At 40.1% G+C, this 19625-nt stretch overlaps 1 protein-coding gene across 50 annotated transcripts in view; it reads left to right on the top strand.

The window, feature by feature from the left end:
• Positions 1 to 19625, top strand: part of SIPA1L1 (signal induced proliferation associated 1 like 1) — a 428639-nt gene that overhangs the window by 181981 nt on the left and 227033 nt on the right. For 48 of the 50 annotated variants that reach the window (XM_063644113.1, XM_055288952.2, XM_055288937.2 and 45 more), the window contains one exon: positions 8821 to 8923. The gene's annotated coding sequence lies outside the window, so the exon portion shown is untranslated. Of the gene's footprint in view, positions 1 to 8820; positions 8924 to 9996; positions 10130 to 19625 lie in introns of all 50 variants that reach the window. The other 2 variants (XM_063644078.1, XM_063644106.1) reach the window with 1 other exon arrangement.

Here is a 19625-nt window from a genome sequence, read left to right as displayed (position 1 = left end):
TAGAAAAAATATTTTAAAGTTTTTGTGTTTAAATGAAAGTATGCTGTTTTCATTATCCTTTTTCCTTAAATGTCATTTTTCCTGTGCTGTAACATGACCGTGACTCACATGGAGTGATGTGAAATGTGTATATGTAAGATTTATGTTCTGCATTTATGAGCATGAATAAACGTTACTGAATCAGGACCATGGGGATCATTTAGTTATAGGATCAGAAATCTGGTGATATGTTCACAGTTTCCTATTTTTATAAAACAGAGTAGTTTAAAGCTGCATATGCCAGCTTTCCTCTCTCTATTCTCTACCTCCTTTTCTGTTGTAGTTATATAGTAACACGTGAGGGCAGTTTGTAAGGACCAAAAGATACCATATTTTTAAAAATAAAAGTTACCTTCTATTGTAAGGCACCCCATTGTCTTATGTATTATTAAGGAAAAAAATGCTCTGTGAGGAATTGAGTTGAATCTGGGAAAATTTTTAAAAAAGAAAAAAATGCAGCCTTCTAAACTATGGTACATTGCTAAGATGCCAGGAAATATAAGATGTGTACTGATTTCAGTGATGTTGAAGTGAAGAAAAATGTGAATTTTAGATCCATTCCAAACATTCCCTGTTCTAACAAAATTATTTTATTTGGGGTTTCACTTGGGACTTCTGCCTTTTTTAGAAGTCAGTAGAGAATCATTCATTTGAACTCTGGCTTGCTTTTTGCTAAAATGCTGTTGGAGACATGTTCTAATCAGTATGTCTGATTTTAAGAAGATATGAAAATTTTTAATGAAGGATCACTTTTGTAGACAAATGTGAGTGCTTTTTGGGAGCAATGAAAAGCCATGTTGTGCTTCATATAACCTGAGTTCTTGTGTTATGTGGCCTCCAAGAGCCATTTCGTAGTTTTCATTATCCTTTGCATTTTCGTTGTTTCTCTTTACTGACCATTCACTTTCCTTAATATTTTGTAGTTTAAAAAACTTTTCTCAACCTTGATTCTTTTCCAGACTATCACTATTCTTTCATTCCTTGCCCAGGTGATCAACAATTATTTCCCCGCATTGCCTGGGTCACTCACAGATACTTCCCCACCTCATTTATTTAATAAGCAGTTCTCTGTGTAAGATCTGTGTCTCCACCATTTTGCTGAAATGCCTCTCTCTTAGGTCCTTAGTAGCTTTCTAAGTTTCTAAAGCTGGTGACTTCTTTTTATTTCATTTGTCAAAACTTATCATTACGGCTGTCTAACATTGGGATCTCACAGCTCTCTCTTTCCTCTTTTTTTTTTTTAGCACTGTTGCTATAGTTTTTTGTCTCTGTGCCAATCTTGTTATCCCATGTTGCCTAGATTTTGTTTCATCTACTTTATTAAAATAATATTGAAAAATAAAATGCTCCATAAATGTATCACTCCAATATAATACTTATTTGAACTTTGAGTTTTTCCATCTTTGTCTTGGCCTAGCTTTTCATTCTTTACCTACTGTACTTTTAATCTTGGTAGGTGTATTAGAAGTTGAGTATCTCTAATCCCAAAATGGGAAATTTGAAGTGCTTTAAAATTTAAAACTTTTTGAGCACCAACATGACGCCACATGTGGAAATTTCTACACCTGACCTGATGTGACAGTTTGCACTTCATTGATGTTTCAGTGTACACAAATTTTGTTTTGTGCACAAAATTATTGAAAATATTGTATGAAATTACCTTCAGGCTATGTGTATAAGGTGTATATGAAACATAAATGAATTTTCATGTTTAAACTTGGGTCTCATCCTTAAGATATCTCATTATGGATATGCAAATATTCCCCCCTCCCCCCAAAAAAAATCCCCACAAAAACGTAAATTCTGAAATGCTTCTGGTCCCAAGCATTTTGGATAAGAGATACTCATCCTGTATTCTATTTTCCACCTTAACATGGTATCAGTTATTTTTCCAGGTTTGCACATGTTGTCCCATTATTGTCACATGAAAGAACAAAAAATTATAGGTTATAGTTTTGTTGCACTGTAATTTTCTATATATGTCTATTGTTGGATAATTGACTTGTTTCCAGATTATTTGTGTTTTGCTTCAAAAACATTGTAGTAGAATGTATATTTGTTCCTATAAGCTTTTGCTTCTGTTGTATTATTTACATAAGATCCTTTTCTAGGAGTGCCATTAATTACTTGTCCAAGCAAATACATATATATATATTTTTGGAGACAGAGTTTTGCTCTTTTTGCCTAGGCTGGAGTGCAGTGGCGTGATCGCGGCTCACTGCGACCTCTGCCTCACAAGTTCAAGTGATTCTCGTGCCTCAGCCTCCCAAGTAGCTGGGATTACAGGGGTGTGCCACCACACCTGGCTAATTTTTGTATTTTTAGTAGAGACGGGGTTTCACCATGTTGGCCAGGCAGGTCTTGAACTCTTGACCTCAGGCGATCCACCCGCCTCGACCTCCCAAAGTGCTGGGATTACAGGTGTGAGCCACCGTGCTGGGCCAAATGTACAAAATATTATTTTGCTAATTTAGTAGTTGTACAATGATGGTACTTCATTTTTGCTTTAATGTTTATTTTTTTGATTGTTAATAAGGGTATTTTTACATGTTTAATATTGAATTTATATTTCTCTATGAATTCTCTCCATATTATTATCTCACATTTATCTATCTTGTAATCTATTTTTTTTCCTTTTTTTCTTCTTTGACACAGGGTCTCGTCTTGTTGCCCAGGGTGGTCTGGAACTCCTGGGCTTAAGTGCTCCACCCACCTCCGCCTCCCAAAGTGCTGGGATTACAGGCGTGAGCTACCTTGGCTGGCCTGTTTTGTAGTCTAATACAAAAGCCATAGCAGAGATACCTATTTTATATTGTAGAATTTCTAAATTATGTTCTTTTTAAGCCAAATGTGCACAGATATTATGCTTATTCACAGTCTGATGGCTTTTGCAGTGTAATGCCTTAAATTCCTACCTTCTAGGTTAAATGGGCCTTTTTGCTCTCCTCGTGACAAAAATTTAGAGGAAAACTTGGTAACTTTTTCACTTTATTCACTGACCATTTTTGTTAATATGACAGCACAATGTACTCTCATACAGTGCAGCAGTTGGAGGGAAATTTTGTTGTTGATTTGTGCCTAATTTTTTTTTCCTGCCTGTTTGTTTCATTTGAAAGTGTTTTTAACATAAGATAAAATTTGTCATATGATAATTCTGGTCAATGAAAAATGTCTTCCAAGACCTTGATACAACATTTACATTGACGGTAGTTAAGACACTCATCTTTCTGTGTTAACCTTAATCAATTGATGTGTAGTTGAGTTTCATGGGTAGTTTAGACTTGAATTTGGTTGTTAAGTAGATTACTTTACAGTGGACCATGATCTCTTTCTACGGCTGGAGTGTCACAACTGAATGAATTTTTGCTGTAATCTGTGCACCATCAATTTAACTCATTTTGAAATCTGTCTTGACCATCTCACTCCTTGTACTTCCTTCCCTTACTGTTACTTACTTACCTTTCAGTTTCTCATACTGACTTGAATTATGGTTATTTCCTAAAGTTCCTTCATTATTGCCATTTCCTTTTAATATATTCTTTTTTGTGAGCTCAGTCTTCTTTCATTTTAACATATATCAAGCTCCCCTAAAGCTATAACTCTAGCCCTGTCAGCCTTCTCTTACCAGCCAGAGGTCTGTGTTTTCAACTCCTCTCTTGACTCCATCATTCTGCAGCAGACTCACAAACTTAAGTGCCTGCAGGGGCCTGGCAAACAATGGTAATGAGTAAAAGCAGGCCTTGGGATAAGAGAAAATATTTTCCTACTGTAAGAAAAAAAGAGAGCAAGTGGGACGACAGATGGTAACCGGTATAAGCTCAAGGTGAGGAAGACAGTCTTGGGGACTATGGAGAGGAGGAGAATGCGCTTTTCATGCTGGCCATTTGGCTCCAGCCACCATTGCTGTTTGGGAATGTGGCCTCAAAGCTATCAGATCTACCAGTTTTTCAAGAGAAGCTGTTGATCTGTATTTTCATTTTAAATACATGATTTTAAAAAATGGAATTGAATTTCTGTAAAACACTCCATGGGCCAAGGAAAATATGCTTATGGACAAAGTTCTATATACAGGCTCTTAATTTGTAATCTCCTCCAGTAAAGGTGGCACTTTAAGTTTGCTATGTTACTAACTATCCCTCCCCATTTTTCTCTTGTTTCTTTGTTCTTATAATAGACCATCCATTCAGCTTCTTAACACCTCCTCACCTCATTACTTCTTTATTTGGAAAAGGAATCTGGGTCATGGGAAAGACTTTTTCTAATTTAAAGGAAGTTTGTACATGTTTATAAGCCGAAGAGAAGCCAAAGAAGTGATTTTAGAAAGAGAGAAGATAGTAGAACATGGTATGTCCACTGGGGATGGCATCCAGGGTAGAGAAGCCAGCCACAGACTTCCAGGAGCTGATGCTGATTCACCCTGCATACTTTTATTTCCGAACAATTATGTTTTAACCAAAGAGTTTTTCTTTTTTTTTTTTTTTTTGAGAGGGAGTCTCGCTCTGTCGCCCAGGCTGGAGTGCAGTGGCGCAATCTCGGCTCACTGCAAGCGCCGCCTCCCGGGTTCACGCCATTCTCCTGCCTGAGCCTCTCCGAGTAGCTGGGACTACAGGTGCCCGCCACCACGCCTGGCTAATTTTTTGTATTTTTAGTAGAGACGGGGTTTCATCATGGTCTCGATCTCCTGACCTCGTGATCCACCCGCTTCGGCCTCCCAAAGTGCTGGGATTACAAGCGTGAGCCACCATGCCCGGCCTTTTTTTTTCTTTTTATGCATATCATGTTTCCTTGAATTTCTTCAGGGAATTTATTATACTTTAAAAAAACATAGTCTTTGTTTTTTGTATGAATTTTTTTTTAGGTATTCTTGAGTTCAGTACTCCTTTCCGTGTTGCTGATTTTCATGGGATGAGTAGCGATTGTCATAGATTTATTTGTAGTAAGTGGTAGAACTAAAAAGTTGAATTCAGCTTTGCTGTAAAGACTCTTATTCACCTGGTAGTGCATGTAGACTCTTATTACAGAAGCCATGGTGAGTGTACCTTGTTGGGTAGGGTAGATTTTCCCATAAGATGTGCGGGTTTTAATTCCCTGGCTCACCATCCAAGGCCTGCTGCTTCTCCCAGAATTGGCTGACATGGTTAGTTATTCCTGGATTGTGCTAGGAAAATTTATTTGAAGGTCCATCCTCTTACTTGTAAGAAGTTGCAGTTCTCTTGGCCCTATGGGGTTTGTCCTCACACTGTTTCCATATGCTTTCTGTTTCTCAGAAGTTCTCACTGGTCTGGTCTACTGATATCATCTGTATTGGGATTTCCTGTACTTCACGAATTTGTGTTTTTATTTTCTTATTAAGTTGAGATAGGATGGAAAAAAGGTAAACTTGTAGGTTGTATTTAAAAACAAAATCTTTCAACAAATTTGAACATCTAATTGGTTTTTATTAGTTATTCATGAACTGGGAAGCATACGTCTACAAATTTGGAGCTCCATTGTGCATGGCAGAACAATTGTTTTTTTGTAAGGTAGCTTGAGCAAGATCAAGGAAACAAGCTGGGCACGGTGGCTCACACCTATAATCCCAGCACTTTGGGAGGCTGAGGCCAGTGGATTGCCTGAGGTCAGGAGTTCTAGACCAGCCTGGCCAACATAGTGAAACCCTGTTTCTACTAATAATACAAAAAATTAGCTTGGCATGGTGGCAGGCGCCTGTAATCCCAGCTACTAGGGAGGCTGAGGCAGGAGAATTGCTTGAACCCGGGAGGTGGAGGTTGCAGTGAGCCGAGATCGCGCCATTGCACTCCAGCCTGGGTAACAAGAGCAAAACTCCATCTCAAAAAAAAAAAAAAAAAAAAAAAAAAAGAAAGCTCAAGCAAACAGTACAATATAAAAGAGCAGATTTTGTTAACTTCAGGTTATTTCAGATTACTTTTCTTGTAAGGATTAAAGCAGGAGAGACAGGAACTTCCGTAACATGCCAGTTCAGGTTGACTGGGCTCTTTTGGATTGGTTTCTGTGAATCTCCTGGGTTTTTTTGGAAACACTGGCCTGTTTGGGATTTATCTGTATTAAAGTTTCAACTTGACACAAGTGCCTCCACTTTGATCTGGACTGCTGGTGCCTAATGCAGAAGCTCAGTTCAAAACAGTGGCCTCCCATAAATTTTATTTAACAGTTCTTGGCAACTTTGAACCAAAAATCTTTTCTCTTTATACAGGTTGCTTTTTTGTTTCTGCTCATGCTAGTTCCCCTTAATCCCCCCCACCTTTTTTTTGAGATGGAGTTTCACTCTTGTTGCCCAGGTTGGAGTGCAGTGGCACAATCTTGGCTCACGGCAACCTCTGCCTCCCAGGTTCAAGCAATTCTCCTGCCTCAGCCTCCCAAGTAGCTGGAATTACAGGTGCCCACCACCACGCCCAGCTAAGTTTTTGTATTTTTAGTAGAGACGGGGGTTTCATTATGTTGGCTGCGCTGGTCTTGAACTCATGACCTCAGGTGATCCATCTAGGTTGGCCTCCCAAAATGCTGGGATTACAGGTGTGAGCCACCGTGCCTGGCCTAATCCCCTTTCTTTATGTACAAATCTCAAACATAATATACCATTTACTTTTAATATGCCTGTGACATTGCTCCTAAGATTATCTGGCATAGAATGTTTTTGCCCTATTGTTTCGCCTGGGAATTATTGCCAGGGGTGCATACAGCTCAGTAACTCAAATCAGGGCCCAGTACCACTTCATAGCTGTGTCACCTTTGTGAATTGTGTATTTAGCTCCTCCATCCCTCCTGAGAATTATGGATAATAATAGTGTGTGGCAGTTAATGTTGGTATGAACCAATCGATGAGACAGTCAAAGTAAAACATCTGGGACATAGTCTTGAAACAGTATTAGCTTAAAATGGTTGGGTGAATAAGTACCGGCCTTGACAGCTCAGCTCAGGTGTGGCATTCCATTTCACTTTGCCTGATTTTCTTCCAGCCCTCCTCCCCTTTGCCCAGATCCCACATCAGAACTAATGTTCCCCTGTCTTCCCCTGAAATGTTTTTCATACAGAGAGTGTAGTACACTTAACATTGATCTACTTTTCTTTTAGTTAGTTGGGGATTATTTCAGTCATTATGTATGATCTTTCAGTAAACAAGGGATGCCTTTGTTCCCCAGGTGAATTGAATTAAAGTGCCTTTTTCCTTGTATGACTTTTAAATTTAAAAACCTTTAAAACTCAGTGTTTCCCATGTTGCCTAGTGTGACATAAAAAGTATATGTTTAGTCTCTGACCCGGGTTCCTGGCACAGATCTAAAACTTCTAAAACTTCTTGACTGATAGGGTATGATAGGAGCATTTTCAGCCCCCCTCCCCCACCTTTCCTTTTGAAACAGGGTCTCACTGTTGCCCGGGCTGTAGTAGAGTGGTGTGAACACAGCTCACTGCTGCCTCTACCTTCTTGACTCAAGCAATGCTCCTGCCTCAGCCTCCCTAGTAGCTGAGACGCCTGGCTAAATTTTTTATTTTTTTTTGCAGAGTTGGGGTCTCACTTTGTTGCCCAGGCTGATCTCAAACTCCTGGGCTCAAACAAACTGCCCACTTTTGCATCCCAAAGTGTTGAGATTGCAGGCATAAGCCATTGCTCCTGGCAGGAGCATCTTTTGTTACAGTATTTGGTCTTAGTCCTTGGTTCCTGACACAAGAGCTTCGAAGACCCTTGACCTCTCAGGAGTGATGAGTGTCTTTTTATATATTAATACGATGACCAATGGTTGAAAACCCCTGAACCGCTTTAGAATGGGGACTGGTTTCCTGGGTAATCAATCATGTGAGTAGAGGTTTGGAACTTTCCTTCCCATCCCATTAGTTCCATGGAGGAAAGATGGGCCGGAGGTTTAGAGAGTTTTCCAGAAAACTCTCCAAAAGGACAGCCTCAGAGAGCTTCTGGGTTGGTGAACACGTGTAGGTGCTGTGCCCCGAGAGGGCTTGCCTCCTCCCTTACCCCACGATATGCATCTTCCATTTGGCTGTTCCTCACTTGTATCTTTGTAACAAACTGGCGAACGGAAGTACCTGTTTTCTGGAGTTTTGTGAGTCCTTCTAGGAAATTCTCAAACTCAAGGAGGGGGTCATGGGAAACTCCCTTCCCACCTCCCACACAGTTTATTTTCTGTAGGTAAGAAATACCTGAGGCCTGGACTTGGTGGTTAGCATCTGAAGTAGGAACAGCCTTGTGGGATCTAAGCTATGAAGACTAAACTCTGACCTTTTTATCTCTTGCCCAAATTCCTACAGGGGCCTGGGGAGTCACTCTGTAAATCATAAAATCTCATCAACTGAGTTTTACTTAACCAGCCTGACTCTGGCATAACATCACATGACAGATAAAGGAGGAAATGGAAATATTTTACGTTAAAATATGTTCTTTCACAAGGTCAGGAGATCGAGACCATCCTGGCTAACGTGGTGAAACCCCGTCTCTACTAAAAATACAAAAATTAGCTGGGCGTGGTGGCACGTGCCTGTAGTCCCAGCTACTCCAGAGGTTGAGGCAGGAGAATCGCTTGAACCCGGGAGGCGGAGGTTGCAGTGGGCTGAGATCGCGCCACTGCACTCCAGCCTGGTGACAGAGTGAGACTCTGTCTCAAAAAAAAAAGAAAGTTCTTTGCCATATTTTGACATGCCCTGCAATGCCATCTTTTGTGTGTGTGAGGAAGCCGGGGTCGGGGGGGTTGGGGGTGGGTGGGAATGTGCATCTATAAAGAATCTCTGTTAACTAGATCTTTCCCCTTCCAGGCCCTCCCTATCCTGAAGACATTAGCTGAGAGTCTGGCCCCTTTTAAAGGTCTGATCATCAGTTGTCTCTCTGGGCAGCCATCTATGAGACTTCATCTATGTGGTAAGAACCTTTGTTTCCATAGCTCCTTATCTTAACTCAGACACTCCTCTCTGTTTATTCCAGGTCTTTAGATAATAACTCCTTCAACCACTTGCCAATCAGACTTTGAATCCACCTGAGACCCACTTCCCCCAACCCCCTCAAGTTGTCCCACCTTTCCAGATCGAACCAGTGTATACCTCACATGTATTGATTGATGTCTCATGTCTCCCTAAAACTAAGCTGAAACCCAACCACCTTGGGCATGTATTCTCAGGACCTTTTGAGACTGTGCCTCAGGCCTCAGGCCATGGTCACTCATGTTTGGTTCAGAATAAATCTTTTCAAGTATTTTACAGAGTTTGGCGTTCTTCATCAATAGCTAACTCCAGGTAGACAGTATCACCATAGAATTGAACTGTAAGACATCTGGTTGGTGTCTTGGTGTCTGCCAAGAATTGGACACTTGGTTGTTGTGGAACTCCCCATTCCCTATTTGATGATTTGATGTTGGAATTTGTTGGTGTGTGTAGAAGAAACATAGTGTTTCTTTTTACCTAGTGTATCAATCAAGGTTCTCCAGAGTGTGTGTGTTTATAAATACAAATATATTTATATGTGTAAAGAGAGAGAGAGAGACAGACATTGAAATAGATACTGACCGATTTTTGTTTTGTTTTGTTTTAGAGGCAGGGTCTTGCTCTGTTTCTCAGGCTTGTGTGCAGTGGTGCAGTCATAGCTCACTGTAACCTCAAATTCCTGGGCTTCAGGGATTCATTCTCCTACCTCATCCTTCCAGGTAGCTGGGACTAAAGGCACGTGCCACTGTGGCTAGCTAATTTTTAAATTTTTCTATAGAAACGGGTTCTTGCTATGTTGCCTAAGCTGGTCTCAAACACCGGAGCTCTAGTGATCCACCTAGGCTTCCCAAAGGACAGGGGTTACAGGAGTAAGCTACTGACACTGGCCTGACTGATTTCAAGAAAGAAATTGGCGAGTAAGCCAGTTAGGGATGGCAAGTTAGAAATCTGTAGGTCAGGCTAGAAACTCGCAGATGTTGATGCTGTGGTCATGACGCAGAACTTCTTCCTTAGGAGTCCTCCGCTGTTGCTCTAAAGGCCTTTCATTACCGGCGGCGAATCCGTACGGGTCTGCAGCAACCTCAATTCTTGCCTCCTCAGAAGAAAGAACTTGACTGAGGGGCATAAGGCAGAAGAAGAGACCGAGGCAAGTTTTAGAGCAGGAGTGAAAGTTTATTAAAAAGCTTTAGAGCAGGAACAAAAGGAAAGAAAGTACACTTGGAAGCGATGCAGTATCTGCAAAGATACTGAGGGCGACTTGAAGGACAAGTGCGGGGTTTGACCTTTTGACTTGGGGTGTTATATGTTAGCATACTTCCAGGGTCTGGCGTCCCTTCTCCCCCGATTCTTCCCTTGGGGTGGGTTGTCTGTATGCACGGTGGTCTGTTAGTGCTTGGAGGGGAGCATGTGCAGTGTGTTTACTGGAGTTGTACATACGCTTGCCTGAGGCGTTCTTCCCTTACCAGGAGAATGTCCCTAGAAGGTCATACTCTGCCATTTTGTGTCTTAACGCACATGCTTGAGGTTATTCACCCACCCCTTGAGAACTTATTAGGAAGCTGCTGATCACCAGTTTCAGGTGTTTCCTATCTATAGGGAGACTGCCTTTCCCTGGTGCTGCCTGCGACTTGTTATTATTTTAGTGAGGCAGTGTGACAACTGCCTGTCCACCACTTGATGATTGCCTAACTTTCCTGGGAGTGTGGGGGCCCAGTCCTGCCCTATTTGTGTCTGACTAGCTGCTCTCTCTGACACTCTGATGAGGCCCACCCACACTGTGGAAGGTAATCTTCACGTAAAGCAATTGATGGTAGATGTTAGCCCCCTCTAAAGAATACCTTCTCAGCAACACCTAGATTAGTGTTCTATTAAATAACTGAGTGCTATAGACTCTCCACGTTAACATATAAAACTAACCATCACACCTAGTGTGCTCTCAACCAGTGTAAAAGACACTGTGTGCTAAGGATTATATCAATAGATTTTAGACTATAGATGCTGATGTCATCAAACATCCAAATGAATGTTTGTGCTTCAAGTTCTCAAAAACATTTCTGTTTTTAGTGGCAGGAGAGCATGTATGGTGATGGAGAGTTCTGTGCATGTTTATCCTACTTGTCTGAGGAGGCTGTTCTCCCCCATTTTGAGTAGTTAAATATGAAAGTTATGATTTGAGCCTGTTTCCTTCATGCTTATGTTTAGTGAAAAGATCTGTATATTGGCTAAGTTCCAAAAATTTCATAAAGAACCTGATTATTTAGAATTCAGGCCAAGTACACAGTTGTTACTGTAGAGAGGAAAGCAAACATTGCTTTCTGATTTATTCAGAGTGCTCTGAAGGAGAGAATGGAGAATTCGTGTAGCAAAATTACGGCTTAATAAGTTCAGTGACTGCTAAGCTGATACACTTGGTACATACCCTTGAGAATGAAAACTAATGGTTTGCTGAAACATATCTCTAGTGTATTCTGTAGCAATTCATTTTTTCTGTTAACCTGTATAATTGCGTCTTACATAAGTAAAGGTGTCACCTCTACTTAAAATGAGAATCTCTTCTATGGGCTATGGAATTGCTCATTTTGAAATAGTGCTGTTAGAAAGCAAACAATGAATTAGAGCTGAATCAGCTAGAACTGTCACTTGATGTCTCTATGTAACTTACCATCTGTTTTAAAGATTTTGTACATAATGTCACCCATATAATATGGTCCATAATATTCTAAATTCTGAACATCATTATGTAACATTTCTTTTTTTTTGAGACGGTGTCTTACTCTGTCCCCCAGGCTCTACTGCAGTGGCATGATCTTGGCAACTTCCACCTCCTGGATTCAAGCCATTCTCCTGTCTCAGCCTCCCAAGTAGCTGGTACTACACGCACATGCCACCAGGCCCAGCTAATTTTTTTGTTGTTGTTTAGTAGAGATGGGGTTTTGCCATGTTGGCCAGGCTGGTCTTGAGCTCCTGACCTCAAGTGATCTGCCTGCCTCAGTCTCCCAAAGTTCTGGAATTACAGGCGTGAGCCACCGTGCCTGGCTTATTATATAGCATTTAAACCCAAGAAAAGTAGATAGTTATCTTTGATGCCAAATTTAACTGTTTATGATGTTTTCAGACTGTTAAAATGTGTTAACTTTAAGTGGTATAGAGAACCCTTTGCTTTAAGGGTGGTTACTAGGCCTCTAAGTGCACCTCACTCTACGTTGGATCAGGTCAGCTTGGCAATGGTGACACCAGTGCTGATTGAAATCGGAGGCGTCATGGATAGAACTCTAAGCATTCTGCTCATGTGAGCTTGTTTTTGGTTTTGTTTTAAAATCCAGTTATATTGATTTGAAGAGTTTAATTATTTTGGTTGAAATTATACTGTTCTTAAATACATATATATTTAAACGAATTGATACTCTACTTGACCTGAGCCTAAGAGAAACAATCTCACCTGTCCCTGTAGCTGACTAATAAAATAGCAGGATTTTTTTATTAACCTTTTTTTTTTTTTTTTTTTTGGAGACAGGGTCTTGCTTTGTTACTCAGGCTGGAGTGCAGTGACACCATCGTAGCTCACTGCAGCCTTGACCTTCTGGGCTCAAGTAATCCACCTCAGCCTCCTGAGTAGCTGGGGCTACTGGCATGTGTCACCATGCTTGGCTAATTTTTAAATTTTTTTGTAGAGATGAGGTCTCCCTGTATTGCCCAGGCTGGGCTCAAGCAGTCCTCCTGCCTCAGCCTCCCAAATTGTTGGGATTATAAGTGTGAGACTTACTTTTTTTAAAAATACCTTTTTTTTTTTTTTTTTGGCCAGGTGTGGTGGCTCATGCCTGTAATCCCAGCCCTTTGGGAGGCTGAGGCAGGCGGATTGCTTGAGGTGAGGAGTTTGAGACCAGCCTGGCCAACATGGCAAAACCCCATCTCTACTAAAAATACAAAAGTTAGCCCGGTGTGGTGGCGGGCACCTGTAATCCCAGCTACTTGGGAGGCTGAGGCAGGAGAATTGCTTGAACCCGGGGCGGGGGCGGAGGTTGCAGTGAGCCGAGGTCTCATCGTTGCACTCCAGCTGGGGCAACAGAATGAGACTTTGTCTCAAAAAAACAAACAAAACAAAAAAACAGTTTTTTTTTTCTTTTAAAAAACCACAGTGTGAATGGTGCTTTCTCAAGAGTTTTAATTGAAGTTTGGGAATGTAAGTACCTTCTATAAATAAAAATGGCATCTATGGTTTTGTTTTGTTTTGTTTAATCTAGTGTGTGCCATGGACTCACTATCATTTTCAAAACTGGGGGATCACGTTATTATGTCTTGGTGGACATAATTGTATATGTCTTGGAAACATCTAGAATACCTAGTGCAAAACTTTTGGGAAGCTTTTGATGACTATTAAGTGATACTGACCCAGCCTTCAGTAAGCTTGTAATGTAATTAAAATTTTTTTTTTTTGTTTATTACAAATTTCTTTCAGCATAGATACTGAGGGACATTTTCCCCTTGAGTTTTTTCACTTGATGCATTTAACATCATGGTTCACTGATTTTCCTGCAAACAAAACCACATTCTGTTTTCTTATTTTACTGTTGGAATTTGAGTTGTTTGCAGTTTTCTGTGGTTATAAACAATTGTATGTGTCTCTGGGTGATATGTCTCTCAGTGAACGTAAATTTAAGAGTGAAATTGCTGGATGGTAGGATATGCCATACCATCTGTCTACCTAACATCTTGACTGTCTTTCAAAGTGATTGTACCAATGTACATTCCCACCAGAGCATCTGAATGTTTCTGTTGCCCCACAGCTTTGCCACATTCTTGACATTGTTTGACTTTTTAAATTTAGTCAAGCTAGCAGTGTGAAAGGTGCTTTTCATTTATATTTTCCTAATTACTAAGGAAGGAAACCGAACATCGTTTTTTTGTATTGAAGGACTTTTTGTATTTTGTAACTTTTATATATTTTTCTCTTGGATTGTTTATCTTATACATTTATAAGAGTTATGTACTCTGGATACTTATATTTTGTTGATGATATGATTTTTAATTTGTGGCTTATCTTTTTATTTTCTTCATAGTACCCTTTAATGAACAGAAGTTTTTTATTTTAATATAGAATGAGGCCAACTGCAGTGGCTGGATGGACACAGTGGCTCACACCTGTCATCCCTGCACCTTGGGAGGCTGAGGCGGGTGAATCGCTTGAGCCCAGGAGTTAGAGACCAGCCTGGGCAACATGGCAAAACCTCATCTTTACAAAAAATACAAAAATTAGCCAGGTTTGATGGCTCACACCTGTAGTTTCAGTTACTTGGGAGGCTGAGGTGGGAGGATTGCTTGAGCTTGGGAGGCAGAGGTTGCAGTGAGCCAAGATCATACCAGTGCCCTTCAGCCTGGGCAACAGAGGGAGACCGTCTCAAAAAATAAAAATAAAAAAATAAAAAAAATTTTTTCTTTGTATTTTATTTTTTAAATGCAAGTCTTTAGTTAAGTTGTGATTTATTTTTATATAGAGAATAGAACAGGAATCTAGTTTAATTTCCCTCCACATGCATAAACACATTTGCAAGTACCATTATTAAATAATTTAACCTTTCTCCATTAACCTGGAAGTCTTACTGTGTTATAATTAATAGTTGGTATGGCAGATCCCCTCATTACTGTTGTCTTCATATGTAGTATCTTGATTTTTCTTGGGCTTTTGATTTTTCACGTGAACTTCACGTATAGTCAGCTTGTCAAGTTTTTTTCTTTTTCTTTACTTTTTATTACTAGTATTGGCACCATTGATTGGAATTTGTCGAGTTTTTAAAATGTCCTGCTGGATGTAGTGGTTCACGCCTGTAATCCCAGCACTTTGGGAGGCTGAGGCTGGCAGATCACTTGAGCTCAGGAGTTCAGCACCAGCCTGGGCAACATGGTAAAACACTGTATATTAGTCTGTTTTCATGCTGCTGATAAAGACATACCTAAGACTGGGAAGAAAAAGAGGTTTAATTGGACTTACAGTTCTACATGGCTGGGGAGGCCTCAGAATCATGACGGGAGGCAAAAGATACTTCTTCTGTGGCAGTGGCAAGAGAAAATGAAGAAACAAAAGTGGAAACCCCTGATAAACCCATTGGATCTCTTGAGACTTCCTCACTATCATGACAATAGCATGAGAAAGACCAGCCCCCATGATTCAATTACCTTCCCTGGGGTCCCTCCCACAACACGTGGAATTCTGGGAGGTACAATTCAAGTTGAGATTTCAGTGGGGACGCAGTCAAACCATATCACCCCATCCCTACAAAAAACTAGAAATATTACTTGGTTGTGGTGGCACGTGCCTGTAGTCCCAGCTACTTGGGAGGCTGTAGTGGGAGGATCATTTGAGCCCAGGAGGTTGATGCTGCAGTAGTGAGCTGTGATTGCCCCACTGCACTTCAGTCTGGGCAACAGAGTGAGACCCTGCCTCAAACAAAAACAAAAACCCTCCTAATAAAATCCTATGGATGTAGATATATGTGTAGATGTATAACACACATGAATTTATATTCCCTAGCACTGCCCATTGACAGTGCCTGAAAGTATCCCCCAATAACAATGAACATATCTGGCACCCTAATCTTGATTTCTAAATACAATTCTCTAATAAAAGGAGCCAGTACTCCTTGGAGAAATGAGACCAAAACATGTAGTTTCAGAAAATGAGGAAATGATTGCCAGATACAGCAGCTCACGCTTATAATCCCAGCTACTTGGGAGGCTTAGGCTGGAAAATTGTTTGAGGCTGGGAGTTTGAGACCAGCCTGGGCAACACAGCAAAACTCTACCTCTAAATAAATAAATTAAAAAAAAAAAATAGCCAGACATGGTGTCACATACCTGTAATCCTAGCTACTCAGGAGACTGAGGCAGGATTATTGCTTGAGCCCAGGAGTTTGAGTGAGTTATGATCACACCACTGCACTCCCAGCCTGGGTGACAGAGTAAGACCTAGTCTCTTACAGAAAAAAATGATTGATTGATTACAATAGTGATTAATTATAGTAAAAAATAATAGTAATGGATTATAACCCACTGAATAAATTGATGAATAACATAAATGTAAGAATGAATAAATGACTAGCTGGGTGTAGTGGCAGCACACACCTATAGTCTTAGTGGCTGAGGACAGGAGGATTGCTTGAGCCCAGGAGATCGAGGCTGCAGTGAACTGTGATTGCACCACTGCACTCAAGCCTGGGTGACAGAGCAAGACCCTGTCTCAAAAAAATTAAAAAACAAATTTTTTTTGAGTAATAAAATGCGTTAACTGAAAGCTTGATGAGGTACCAGGTATTTATGTAGTTTCAGATTACCTCCATATGAAATGCTTACTAATTACAAAGCGGGAAAGAATAAATTACAGTGGTGGAAGCCTGGCAGATACCACCTTAATCAGTTCATCAAAGTGAACATCATTGGTAAGAATACAAATCAAAATTGTTTGTCACTGATAGGATGCCATGAGAACACAGTATTCTTTCTGTGATATTCTTGCTAGTGTTTTTGCTTATTATTTATTTTTAAATAAATGTTATCTTGAAGTATGATATACACACAGAGCACAGATCATAAGTGGATAGGTCAGTGAATTTCAAAAATCGGACTCATCTATGAAACCAGTCCTGCGATCAAGAAAATGAAGTGTCACTCTAGAAGCCCCTGATGGGACTCCTGTGAATTATAGCAGTGATTCGTTTTGCCTGGTGTTGAACTTTCTGTAAATGGAATTAGGTAGTGTATACTTTTGTATATGGCTTTCTTCTTTCAGCATTACATTCATGATAATTTATGTTACAGGTAGCAATGTTTCATTACTTTTATTGTTACAGTATTCTGTTATATGGAGCTCCTCAATTATTTTTCTTTCCTTATTATTATTTATTTTTGAGACAGGGCCTTGCTCTGTCACCCAGGCTGGAGTGCAGTGATGTGATCTCAGCTCACTGCAACCTCCATCTCCCAGGCTCAGGTGATCCTCCCACCTCAGCCCCCCGAGTAGCTGAGACTACAGGAATGCACCACCATGTTTTGTTAATTTTTAATTTTTTTGTACGGATGGGGTTTCGCCATGTTGCCCGGACTGGTCTCGAACTCCTGGACTCATGCAGTCTGCCTGCCTCAGCCTCCCAAAGTGCTGGGATTACAGGTGTGAGCCACTGTGCCCAGCCTATCTTTTCTTTCTGCTGTGGATATACACTGCAGTTGTTTTCAGTTTTGGACTATTAGGAATTGCACAGCTATGAACATCCTTGTTTATGTTGTAGGGGAGAAAGATTTCTTTTTCCTTCCAGTGGCTAGGTACATGGCTGACATCCTGTCACAAAAGACAGATTAACAAGAGAGAAGCATACAAATTTATTAATACAAGTTTTACGTGACACAGGAGTCTTCAGGAATTTAAGACCCAAAGAAGCAGGGACATCTCTCTATTTTTATGCTAAATTTGATGATGAGTGGACAGTTGTGCAGAAGTATGATTGGGCAAAGGGAGTATGAGGCAGTGGTAATAAACCAGGCCTATTTGTTCAGCTGCTCCATGTCCCTGTGTCTTCAGAGATAAGGGCATTCCTTTCCTGCAGGTATAGGGAGGGTACCTGTGGAATGAAGGTCTTACAACCTACTTCAGAGGAAGGCTAGAGAATTCTTTTATGGCCTACTTCATAGTAGAAGGACAGGAGAAGGTTGCTTCTGTGGTTTTCTCAAATGCTAAGATGCCGTATTTTGAAGTAGCATGTGCTGAACCTCATTAGTGTCTTTTGCTACAAATATATGTCCATTTATGCTGGCTGTCTACCTAGGTGTGAAATTGTTGAGTTATGGCATATTCCTATGTTCAACTTTAATAGATGCTCCCGGTTTTCCAAAGGAGCCGTATCAGTTAACACTGCTACCAAAGGCGTAACAGAGTCCCATTTGCTCCACATTCTTAATGACATGGTTTTAATTTCAGCCATTCCAATGGGTAGGTAGTGGTACCACATTGTGATTTATTTATCATGACTAATGGGGTCAGTCGTTTTTCATCTGACTGTTAACCCTTTATTTGATTGTCATCTTTTGTGTGGTATCACCATTCATCTGCTTTTTAAGTCTGTCATCTGGGATCATTTTCCTCCTGTGCAAAAGTCATATGATTTAGTGTGTGTCTATTGATGGTAAAATCTTGGTTTTGTTTGCCCTGAAAATGTTTATTGTTCTAGAAGGAATTATCTCTAGCTATATAATTCTGGGTTGATAGTTCTCTCTCTTAGTTTATTGAAAATAATAGTTCTCTCTCTTTTGTGGCTTCCATTGTTGCTTTTGAGAAATAAGCCGTCACCTTAATTGGTGTACATTTGTAGGTGATTTTCTTTTCTCTGCTGCTTTTAAGATTGCTTTTTATTTAGTGGTCAGTATTTTTACTTTTATGTCTCTTGGTATTGATTTTTCAATTGCTTCTTGTTTGCTGGCCTTTCTGGATTCAGGGATTGGTGTCATTTATACCAGAGAGTCTCTCCATTATCTTCTTCTAGTATAGTGTGAGTATCCCTGATCTGAAATGCTTGGGACCAGAAGTGTTTTGGATTTCAGGTTTTTTCAGATTTTGGAATATTTGTAGTATACTTTCTAGTTGAGCATCCCTATCTGAAAATCTGAAAACCTGAACTCCAGTGAGCATTTCCTTTGAGCATCATGTCAGCACTCAAAAAGTCTGAAGTTTTGGACCATTTCGGATTTCAGATTTTCCGATTTGGAATGGTCAAGTTGCACTCCTTTTAGGCAGATTTTAGTTCTATTCACTGTGTCATCTAAGCTTCTTAATGTCTCTCTTTTTATTTTTATTTTTTTTGAGATGGAGTCTCCCTTTGTTGCCCAGGCTGGAGTGCAGTGGCACGATCTCGGCTCACTGCAACCTCTACCTCTCAGGTTCAAGTGATTCTCCTGCCTCAGCCTCCCGAGTAGTTGGGATTACAGGCTCCACCACCACGCCCAGCTAATTTTTGTATTTTTAGTTGAGATGAGATTTCACCATGTTGGCCAGGCTAGGTGATCTACCCGCCTTGGCCTCCCAAAGTGCTGCAATTACAGGTGTGAGCCACTGCACCTGGCCTTAATCTCTCTTTTAAGGTTTGTATTTTTTTATTTGAGAAACATTCTGGGTAATTTTTCAAGGTCAGTCTTTCATTTCACTGATTCCGTGTTCATCTGTGTCCATTCTGTGATTTATCCACCTAATGAATTTTTTTAAAGTTCAGTTATCACATTTTAAATTTCTCGATGGTTTGGTTCTCTTTCCATTCTGTTTGGTTATTTACAGTCCCTTATTTGCTCATATTTTCAAACTTCTCATTTATACATATATGCATATATTTTTTTTTTTTTAGATATCACACTTTGTTAGCTTTAATATTTGGCATAGAGAGAAAAAGACCTGAAACTAGATTTTAGATGAAGGTTATGACTCAGAATCCCTTGTCTATCCATATTTTTCTTTTTTTCGCTTTTTATTTTGACATAATCTCAGAATTTTTAGAAAAAACTTAGATATGTCAAACAACTTTCATCTACCCTTTCCCAAATGTTAATATCTTACATAACTGTAGTAAAATTATCTAAATCAGGTAATTAACCTTGATAGAATACTGCTAACT

The sequence above is a fragment of the Symphalangus syndactylus genome, chromosome 8 (genome assembly GCF_028878055.3).
Source record: "Symphalangus syndactylus isolate Jambi chromosome 8, NHGRI_mSymSyn1-v2.1_pri, whole genome shotgun sequence".
NCBI classification, from domain to species: Eukaryota; Metazoa; Chordata; class Mammalia; order Primates; family Hylobatidae; genus Symphalangus; species Symphalangus syndactylus.
The sequence above is the reverse complement of the archived record's forward strand: the minus strand, read 5'-3'. Positions and strand labels throughout refer to the sequence as shown.